Source organism: Elgaria multicarinata, chromosome 8 (genome assembly GCF_023053635.1).
Source record: "Elgaria multicarinata webbii isolate HBS135686 ecotype San Diego chromosome 8, rElgMul1.1.pri, whole genome shotgun sequence".
Classification (NCBI taxonomy): domain Eukaryota; kingdom Metazoa; phylum Chordata; class Lepidosauria; order Squamata; family Anguidae; genus Elgaria; species Elgaria multicarinata.
In genome coordinates this window covers 25,730,443-25,742,365 of record NC_086178.1, presented here as the reverse complement: position 1 = coordinate 25,742,365, position 11,923 = coordinate 25,730,443, and positions in this window count along the sequence as shown.

Here is an 11,923-nt window from a genome sequence, read left to right as displayed (position 1 = left end):
TGCACCAAGTCTTTTGCCTGCCATTAAATGCCTTCCTATTTTCTTTCACTTGTCATGAAATATCTAGTTAGATCTTATTGTGCTTTAATATTATTCATGGTAACCTTGCCAAATTGAGTTGGTAAAAACTTTTTTGCTATTGATCTCTCCTGGCTCCATCACATCTTTCGCAGTAGATTGTGTCCGGACGATGCATTGAGCGAATACTGATTAGAGAGACCTGTTTACTGTAAGATGGATAGAGAATGATAATGAACCTCCCTGAAGAAATACTTCAGTGCCTTTCTAAAGGATCATAGCAGCGTGATCAGCCGAGGTTAAATACAGGTAACTAGACAGATAAATTTGGTTAGACATAAATAATTGAATACAAGGAATTATAATGACATAGTTCTGAATCAAATGTGTTCTGCTCTTATCAAACCAAGCAGAACAAAAATAGATGCTACAGGAAAATTGGATAGAAGAGACCAAAAAGGCCATGAAGTTAAACCCATTCATCCGTCCCCCCGACCCTATAATACAAACAAAACCACTGTGTGTCACAATCAAAGGTCAAGGGCATATTTTATTCATTTTATATATTTATGCATTTAGAAGTGATTACCACTTTTCTATGTAGGCCAGATATACACCAAGCAAGATATGACACTTTGAAAATAGTTTGAAAACAGTATCTGGCGTGTGTCTTAGGCCCCAACAGTTGTCATTACTGTTATAAAATGTTTTAATATAAGGAAAATAGAAGGCTGTGGTTTGGAAACAACAACAGTATAGTAAGAGTGGTAACACTCAAACCACAAAGACATCAAAACAACTTACATAGATGAATAATTCAGAAATTTTACAAATGTATAAAGAACTGGCACATCAATATTTATAACATGTTCACACTAACATTCACAACAAAGCTTGCAATATCAACAATCTAATATACATATGGTGAACTATTCACATGAAGCATCTTTTATATAAACAGTAGTCCAGTACTAATTGCTGTTTCGAAGATTCTTCCTCAGTATGACACCACTAAGTTTACAGAAGGAGCCACGGCTACACAATTAGAAAGAAACCCACCAGGGTTTATCACCATATCATTCTCGTTTCCTCAAGCCGACAAGTCATGCTCTCAGTCCCTTGAATACAGACAGTATACAGAATACAGACACAGACAGTATCTGGCGTGTGTCTTAGGCCCCAACAGTTGTCATTACTGCTATAAAATGTTTTAAAGCAGTAGTGCAGATCCTGCCCAAGTGCACTCCGCTGCCTGGCACAGTGGAGTTCAGGTGAAGGCGGCATTTGCAGAGGTCCTGGATAGAGGTGAGGCAGACACTAAAGTGCTTCAGTGCATGTCTGCACACTGTTTTGATGCTGGCTGGAAGCCGCACTGGAGCCAATCCCCTTATTTCAGTGTATGGCACTCATCCATCCTCTCTGTAAGCACAGTGTGGGATTAGGTGGTGCTTGTGAGTGCTGATTATTTTTGTGGGGGGAGGGGACTGTCAAACAGGTTTTTTGGGGGGGCTGCCTACTACATAGCGTGATCAGGAATGTTCAAGGCAGTTAGCGCTGAGGCGAGTGGGGGAGGCAAGGACTGAGTAAGCAGGTTTAAGTCAGTGCCCAGTTCTGGACATTGACCCACTAAACTACATCCAGAAAAGAGCAACCAGGGCGATGAGGGGTCTGAAAACTAAATCTTATGAAAAATTGTTGAAAGAGCTGGATATGTTTAGGCTGGAGAAGAGAAGTTTAAAGGGAGATATGGTAGCAGTCTCCAAATATCTGAACAGCTGTCATGGAGGTGATGGAGAAGCCTTGCTCTCTGTTGTTCCAGAGGGCAAGACTAGAACCAATGGATGGGAATTTCAGAGAAGCAAATTTCAACTAAACATTGGCAGAAACTTCCTAACAGGGAGAGTTGTTCAACAATGGCTTCTCAGGAGGTGGTTGGGTCTCCTTCGCTTATGGTATTTAAGCAGAGGCTAGATGGCCATCTCTCAGAGAGGCTGCAGTTGCATCCTGCATTGCCAGCTCCTGCATATGGTCTTCAAGGTCTCTTCTAACTCCATGATTCTCATAGTGTTGCTTAGCAGTAGGGCTACACAGAGTGATGGGAGAACCAGGAATGCTTAAGCTCACCAAAAGTCTGAACTCCACTTAAAAGTTCGGTTTGCTTCACTCCCATTTTCATTTGCCACCTGCTTTTTTCTTTCTATTCAAATGGGGGAATGTGCACATCCCTGTGCATTTTTTAAAAAAGTAAACACTTTCCCCCCATCAACTAAAGCATGAAAATGCATATATTTTGAACAATGCACATTTTAAAATATAATTTATTTATTTATTAAAGACACCTTTTAAAATGTGATCAATGATTTGGGAATGTGCAAGCATATTTTTTTTAAAAAAAATGTTCATGTTTAGGGTTTGCGAACGGGGCAAGTTCTGATGATTTACAAACTGAAATGAAGTTCTTGTACATCCTTAGCTACATGGTGCAAATTTTGGACCTGGAGAGCGGCCACCAGCAGCCACAAGGTTGTCCTTGGCATATTAACAAACTAGCTAAAAGTGGGCTAGATGGAACAACTATTAGGTGGATTCACAGTTGGCTACAGAATCGGACTCAAAGAGTACTTATCAATGGAACCTTCTCAAACTGGGGAGAGGCAATGAGTGGGGTACCGCAGGACTCAGTTCTGGGCCCAGTGCTCTTCAACATTTTTATTAATGATTTGGATGAGGAGGTGCAGGGAACGCTGATCAAATTTGCAGATGACACCAAATTGGGTGGGATAGCCCTGGAAGACAGAAACAAACTTCAAAGTGATCTTGATAGGCTGGAGTGCTGGGCTGAAAACAACAGGATGAAATTTAATAGGGATAAATGCCAAGTTCTACATTTAGGAAATAGAAACCAAATGCACAGTTCCAAGATGGGGGATACTTGGCTCAGCAATACTACAAACGAGAAGGATCTTGGAATTGTTGTAGATTGCAAGCTGAATATGAGCCAACAGTGCGATATGGCTGCAAGAAAGGCAAATGCTATTTTGGGCTGCATTAATAGAAGTATAGCTTCCAAATCATGTGAGGTACTGGTTCCTCTCTATTCGGCCCTGGTTAGGCCTCATCTAGAGTATTGCGTCCAGTTCTGGGCTCCACAATTCAAGAAGGACGCAGACAAGCTGGAGCGTGTTCAGAGGAGGGCAACCAGGATGATCAGGGGTCTGGAAACAAAGCCCCATGAAGAGAGACTGAAAGAACTGGGCATGTTTAGCCTGGAGAAGAGAAGATTGAGGGGAGACATGATAGCAGTCTTCAAATACTTAAAAGGTTGTCACACAGAGGAGGGCCAGGATCTCTTCTCGATCCTCCCAGAATGCAGGACACGGAATAATGGACTCAAGTTAAAGGAAACCAGATTCCAGCTGGACATCAGGAAAAACTTCCTGATTGTTAGAGCAGTGCAACAATAGAACCAATTAGCTAGGGAGGTTGTGGACTCTCCCACACTAGAGGCCTTCAAGAGGCAGCTGGACAAGCATCTGTCAGGGATGCTTTAGGGTGGATTCCTGCATTGAGCAGGGGGTTGGACTCGATGGCCTTGTAGGCCCCTTCCAACTCTGCTATTCTATGATTCTATGATATCCTGGCTGTTGCATGTCACTCTCAGGCTTGCACTGAACAGATCTGTCCTGAATCTCTACCTCCATTATAAAACAATGTCCAAGAGTAATGTCAACCCCCGTCTCAGTAGTCACTTAACAGTGGCAACTGGTAATGTGGGATAAGAACTCAGGGATGGTGGTACTCTCATATAATATAATATAATATAATATAATATAATATAATATAATATAATATAATATTACATCTGAGCTGTCTGTGCTCTAATATAGATCCCACAGTGAGACACTGGTGAATACTATGAATAAGACTGTAGAACTAGCCCCCAAAACAGAACATGCATATTTTCAGTGCACCAATGTTATTCCTGGATCATTATGAATCTTCATTTCTAGGATGTGGTGTATAAAGGCCAGGAACAACAAATTGTTCTCCAAGCAAATTAGCCTTACATAATGCTCCTGTAGAATGCTTCCAATGCTATTTCATAGTTCAGTTGCTAGAGTGCCTGTTCCCGTAGACTCCACTGACCTTTCCCCTCTGGCGTGCTATTTCCATACAACTTTCAAGGCAAGCAACATTCTGAAACACTGCCATCATGTGGCATAACACAGCTACGGCTATGCTAGGTCTCTCTGACCATGGGGATGTCTTCATAGATGGTCAGTGAAGAGTGGAATCATTTTCTTCGTGCTTCATCTTAGCAGTCATGAAGGAAAGAGGTAATGCAATTTGCCAAGCTACTTAGGAAATGTGTACAATTGTACTGAATATACAGTGTGGCGAATTCCCTTTGTCTATTTGCTTATAGGTTGTATTTACATCCCATGTGCTCAGCGTACAGACTCCCACACAAGTCTAAAAAATGATTTAAAATTTTGAAAATAATTCAAAAACAAAACATGCCAATTACACAAAAAACAAAAGAAAGTTAAAGCAGCCAAGCTAAAACAGTATAAGAGCATAGTTTCCCTCATTCCAGTGGTCCAAGATACTTCCTACAAAAGGTAGGATGAAGTCAGACTCCAAAAGCTTACAAAGAAGTAGGAATGTATGAGAAATTTGTTTCAGTGTTTGTTCATTTTTTAAAAAAATATCTGGATTTACTCAGGCCTAATCTACACAAAGCAGGATATTGCACTATGAAAGTCGTTTATAAAGGGCAGGAGCCACACTACTGCTTTATAGCGGTATTGAAGTGCACTGACAACTGTTGGGGCCCATTGGCACATGCCATATACCGCTTTCATACTGCTCTCATACTGCTATAAACTGCTTGGTGTGGCTCCTAGTTGAAACTAGAAACATTCTAGTTTCAAAAAGCACTTACAAGGTAGTCTGATGGCTGTAAATGTTCTCTTCTTCCCCTTTAAAGGTAATAGCTGTCCCAAATGATGAGAAATGGTAGCTGCTGGTCCAGCTGCTGGTGCCTGCACCCCCATGGTTCCTCCTCTTCCCAGGAACATTGTATGGAATGGGGTCAGTTATCTCTCTTTTTCCTCTCTCCCTGGGGGTGAAAGCACATCATTATCTCCTCCCAGGGACCCAGATGGGCCCATTTTGAATACATACGGCAGCAGATGGAATAGATATTACCTGTAAAAAATAATTAAAAAGTTATTTTTGTTTTGTTTTTTTAAAGGCAGCCTTCAGACCACCTTGTAAAATTCCAATGTGGATTCTCAAGGAGAACTACATTCCATGCTGAAGATTAGCCAAAGAGGTGCAGATAAGGTGAGCAGAGCCATCGCAGAAGGTAGGCGTGGTTTCATACATGCCGAGGGCCCACAGACCAGCAGGCGCTCACTGAGAAGAGTCCCCTGAAGGCGCTCCTTTTCCTCACCATTGCAAACTGCTTGTTCACTAGACAATGGCCGTGATGAGAACGAGGAGCACTACCTGCTCACTGGCTCTCAGTCTGTCAAACAAGCAAATAGTAGCAATGATGAGTAAAAAGGATGTGGAGCAATAGCAGAGATAGACAATAGAGGTGAGGAGTTTGACTCACTGAGGTTGGGGGTCATTGAAGCTGTGTGAAGGTTTGCGGCATACAGAGGCAAAGTAAAAAAAAAAGGTCAGGTCTTAGAGGCCTGGCATTTTTCTGTTAAAAGAAGGTATCCCTGAGAGGAGTAGTTTCATTTCCCAGTTTAGTTTCATTTCTTCAAGGTTCAAACAGTACTTTCTGTTACCAGGTGTAAAAAAGAGGAAAAGCCAGCCAGAGAGAACACCAGGAAAAGATGAGAGCATGAGGAAGCAGCAGCTGGAAAAGCCTAAATGCAGCTAGGGTAAAAGAAGTTGTATCTTGCAACTTTTATTTTCTTTTAATGCCTTTGTATCACTGAGCTCTATTGACTAAATATTATTAATTGTAATTTGCTCATTTTAATATATTAGTAAACTGTTGAGTTAAACCTAATGTGTCTGGTGTGCCATGTCTACAGCCTGAACTCCATGTTACTGGGAAGGGGAAGGTAAAAGAAGGCGGGACTCTTAAGGATTCAGAGATCTTTAAGGAGTTGCTAAGGGGGTCCAGGAGATGGAAGGAACCTTGACAGGGGGCCCTTCCCAAAGACCCCCCAAAACCTAGAGTCGGCATGGCAGGTTTGTTCATTTATTTATTTATTTATTTTATTTATTACATTTCTATACCGCCCAATAGCCGAAGCTCTCTGGGCGGTTCACAAAGCTCTCTGGGCGGTTCACAAAGCTCTCTGGGTGGTTCACTTTGGAATTCAAACCAAACAAATTCCTCAAGCATCCTACATGAAGGTGGCAATAAGTTCTGGAAGGCTTTGCAACAGGAATGAAGAGCTATGCAAATTGCATAGCTCGAAAATGCCTTCCAGGAAAAAGTAGGGGCGGTGGAGAAAAAGGAGTCTATATGAATTTACTTCCAGTCTCATTTAGCTTGGAAGTGGCAGATCCCTCGCTAAAAAAGTATATTTGACAAGTACTGCCATGCCAACACAAACTTTAACAAATCCTAAAGGAATCTGCTGCATCAGACATCTGGGAAGCAAGACATTTAGTACCTTTCATTCTCTCTTTCTCTCTCTCTCTCTGGTGCAATCACCACTTCGGTATCTAAAGAGAGGAAACAAAGGATTTGGGATTCCATGGGAATATTGCCAACCTGGAGCACAGCCCACACTACATTATAATGTTGGATGCCAGCAGATCCATTTGCTACTGTTTGCAAACATTGCTACGCTAATGCAAAATCAGACTTAGTCTAAGAACATAATTAAGGGGGAAATATGTTATGCTGGCTGGTGGCGGCAAAGGAAACAGTCGGCTTTTATACCTTCTGTGATGGGAGCTCCAGGAATGTGTTGCTTGTCATTAACATCACCAACAAAAGTGGGGGCATGTGATTAGGTTTACGTCTGTTTTAAACTTTGTAAGGCTGCCTTGAGGCCCAGTATTGGGCAAAAGGTGGGATAATAATAATAATAATAATAATAACAACAACAACAACAACAACAACAACAACAACAACAACAGGTTTGACAGTCGTAAAGGCATCCAGGTGATTGTGTTGAGGTGCTCTTTGGACAAATGGGAACCAAGACAAAGAAACTTATTACCCTCCCTTATTCATGAGACCCCCCAGAGCCAAATTAGCATCTCAGTACCACTATAAACAGTAGTGTAGATCTAGCTCAAGATTTTGAATCGGGCCTGGACATGGACTGGCAACCAGTGTAGATGGAAAAGTCCTGGCATGTTATGATCAGGTTGGCCAGGCACTGTTCACAGTCTTACTGCCCCTTTTTAGACTGGCTGAAGTTTGTGGACCATTTCCAAAGGCAGCCTCATGTATAACACATCTTTCTTCCTAGTCCAGATTGCAAAAGGCCATGAAGGCTCAATGACTTATTAGCCTGATCTTACCTATGCTGCAGCAGCACCCTTACAATGACCCAAGAGGGTACTGCAGCTCATCAACGACCTGAAGAACCAATGGAGGACCTCACTGTCTCTCTATAACTGTTGCTCCAGGGTTTATCCCTCAGCCTTAAAGAACTTGTCACACTGAGGAGCCTCCTAGCTTGTTTTGTCTTGCCTCGAATTGGAACCTGAGCACCAACCTACATCTTCAGCCCCTGTCTGCATCAGAACCAGGTCCCCAATGGCTCTTTTGTCTCACCTTCACAGCCCCCCAAATTAACAAAAGAGTCTGGGTCAAGACACCACCTGTTTCTAATCCCCTGGCCAGGAATGTTCCAGAAAGAATGTTCCTGGAGAAATCACAATAACAGGGTTGCCCATTTGATATTGAGGTGCAAAAGAGGACACCTGGAACTTCTGTATACAGTGTATGGTAGTTATAACTGGAGTAGACACTGAAGATTGAGTCAAATTTGGACATTCATGCTTTTAAAGTTTGGTGTGGATTTTGTAGGCCCCTTCTGACTCTACAAACCAGTGGCTGCCAGGTCATTTTCTAATAATGCCCTCCAACTATACACTGGAAGCATCATGAGAAAGCACCATTCTGAGAGACATTCTGGGAGTGTGTGTGTGTGTGTGAATGGTGGCCCTCACCACAACATGGTTCGGAGGTATTCTAGGAAAATAATAGAAGCCATGACTTCCAGTTAAAGGAAGGCTGCAGGAGTACCAGAAAGTATTGTCCAAAATGTTCCACCCCACCTTAGAAAAGACAGTCTCACCAACCATTCTTTCTCATCCGGCCTTCTCCTTTTCACAATGATATCTGAATGTTCAAGAGAATTTAAAGAGAACTTTCAGTTCAGCCCTTGTTCACCCTGCAATGCAGGTGGGGATTATTATTATTATTATTATTATTATTATTATTATTATTTATTTATTTATTTATTTATTTATTTATTTATATAGCACCATCAATGTACATGGTGCTGTACAGAGTAAAACAGTAAATAGCAAGACTCTGCCGCATAGGCTTACAATCTAATAAAATCATAGTAAAACAATAAGGAGGGGAAGAGAAGGCAAACAGGCACAGGGTAGGGTAAGCAGGCACAGGGTAGGGTAAAACTAACAGTATAAAGTCTGCACAACATCAAGTTTTAAAAGCTTTAGGAAAAAGAAAAGTTTTTAGTTGAGCTTTAAAAGCTGCGATTGAACTTGTAGTTCTCAAATGTTCTGGAAGAGCATTCCAGGCATAAGGGGCAGCAGAAGAAAATGGACGGAGCCGAGCAAGGGAAGTAGAGGCCCTTGGGCAGGCGAGAAACATGGCATCAGAGGAGCAAAGAGCACGAGCGGGGCAATAGTGTGAGATGAGAGAGGAGAGATAGGAAGGATGCAGCTAAGAGACGGACAACTTGCCCAAGACCACCTTAGTGTGGTCATTGCTATGACACATGTTGATTCTGGCACTCACACCACATACTTTGGCTACTGTGCCAGTTGAGGCTGGTGGCTCCAACTTTGGTGGGGCTGTGAATTCATTCTGAATTTCAGTCAGAACCAGCCAGAACTCTAAAGGAGCTATCCAAGGTGCTATTTTAGCGATAGGGTTCAGCAGCTTGGATAGCTCCTTCAGAGTTCCGGCTGGTTCTGGCTGAAACCCAGCTCCAACAAAATTGGAGCCACCCGCCTCCACTGAACTACCCCAGGAAAAAAAAAAGATGGGCAGTTCAAAACAGTGCCACATCAACCCTCACCATTGGCTCGGCTGACTGAGGCTGTTGGGAGTTTTTGGCCAAAACAATTGGAGAACCACAAGTTGCCAACCCGAAATGCTTGGCATCCCCCCCCTCCACATCAACCCAAGGGCCTGGTTTGTTGCTGGTTTTATTGTTGGCTTTTATTATTACTTTTATTGTGTTTATGTTTTTTAATTGCTTTTAATAGTTTAACTGTTTTGATGTATTTATTTATTTTTTGCTGTGAGCCATCTTGGGAGGGCTTCCACCCTGAAAGATGGCCACAAAATGTTTTAAATAAATAAACCAGTTCTCATGGAGAATGGATCCAACCCCAAAACATCCTGCACAGTTTCTCACCAATTAGGAAGAAGAAAGGTGGTGATGGGAAAAGCCCTATTATTCAACAACAACAACAACAACAACAACTTCCAGGCTCTTTAAAAAACACAAACCCAGAACAATTCAATTGTTGTTGGCAGTTCTGATCCCCCCCACCCAATGCAGAGTAATTTGTTCTTCTGCTGAGATTGCAAAAGTCCAATTTCCGTGAAGATTTTTTTCTTCCCCCAAAAGCTAAGTTATAAACAGTAGAAAATAGGCATTTATAATAGAGAAATTCTGACAGTCCCATAGGTATGGAGCTGTGAATGCTGGTGCCGCTATAATATAGTCTGGACCCATTACTTTCAGACAGCTCATTCTTTTGCAGTAATACATTATTAGAGCAGCTTTCGTAAATGATATATCACTACAAGTGGGGTATTGTCCAGAAGTAAATTCTGAGTACTGGAGAGGGATCAATGCTTTCTCAGCATCAAACAAGAACAGTAGCATTAAATCACTTTCTCTGTCACAGTAATAGATGCAGAAATCGGAATTTGCAATAGAAATTTAGAGCTAAAGGTACAATTTAATTTTGTCTGTACGGACAACAATGAGGAAATGCTACTATTGCTACTACTTACTAACACTAGTACTACTTATTACTAAATAATAATAATAATAATAATAATAATAATAATAATAATAATAATAATAATGGCAGCATGGACCTGGCTATGTCAAGCACATTGAAGCCCCATTAGTTCTTATGTGAGAAACCGAAGCTCATGTTCATCTTTCCCATTGAAGCATTGCCATTGACATGTATGTGTGAGAGAGTATCAATGGAACTTATGTACATTTCAGAGTACAATCAGCAAAGAGTGATTAGCCTCTCCTACCCAGTGGAGTGATTGTGTTTCGTATGGGAACAACTAAGCCCTCGTCTATACAACAGCGGGATTGCTCCTCATTAAATATAAACCCGATATTTCATTGATTTGAATGTAGTCAAAGAGTGTCACTCTGCAGCAGCAATAGCAATTTATCTTCTGTATCTTTCTTTTTGTAGTGCAGTTATACATGCTCACGTGCGCATTGTCGCATCATGGGATATACAATGCTAGGGAGGTGAGTGAAGTGATATAGTTTATATGCGGAGCTCCGCAGATTGATATAACAGCAAAACTGGACCCGGGGTGTGGCGGGAGGAAGGAGGCTGTAGAGGAGGATGGCAGCACGTTTCTGCCCCTTTGTTTATGCGGAGCTCCATAGGATCAGATCGTTCAACCTAAAAATGGTGTGAAAAAAATAGCCAATCACGAGCCAGCTGATAGATGGGAAACCAGCTAATCATGTTCTCCTGCCCTCAAAGCTCCGCACACCTATCAAAATGTGGTTTAACTCCCCCAATGACACATAACCATAATGCGGAGCAAATGATCGAACACGATCGAAAATATGCGCATAACCGCAGTTAAAATGTGATGTTACTGCGAACGGATGGCTGACTTGTGTGTCCTAAAATGATAATATGCACAGCTACGTTGGGGTAAACAAGCCGTATAGATAAGCCCTAAGATGAATTTCAAGACACGTGGTTTGATCTGGACTGAACCATACCTAGAATAAATGCTTTGAAATGAATGGGAGTTAAGTTAGTAATTTCCCCCACACTTTTTCAACCATTCTCATTCAATCTGATAAAAATAAATTGCTTTTGAACTGAAATTCAAAGGAGAAGAAAAGGAAATTTTCTGAGGAGTTGGGTTTGGGGTTTTTGCATTTACTTTGCTTGTGAGGTGGCCAAGAAGTGTGTGTGAGTGTCTTGGCTTTCACTGAAGAATTATTTCTTCACCAGCCTGTAGCCTCCTTGGCTTCCCGCACTTCACTTAAAGCCCAAGGGAGGCATCATGAGTTAATTCCTCCCATAGGGCTTTTTCACATCAGGAAATGCAGGCAGCTTATGAGATTGCAAAGCAATGGGGAGATGTGTAATAGAAAGAAAAACACAGAGAAAACACCCTCAGCTACCTTGCATTGATCAGGCAGAGACTCTTGAACTCGCGGGGTGCTCACCCCACGAATTTGCCAAGCCCTGCTCGGCTGGCCCTGTTTCGGGGAGCCAGGACTGCTGAGCGCTCAGCAAAGCACATTTTCCAGGGCCTCTGGAAAGTGCACAATCTCCACCCCCCTCTGCACACTATGACAGTTCAAAAAAGAAGACCACCCCCCCCAAAAAAAACCCACCACCCTTAGGATAAAAGAAAGAAGTGATGTTTCAATTAATTGTGATCCCTACCTGTGTGAAATTGTTCATTATTTTCTCCTCC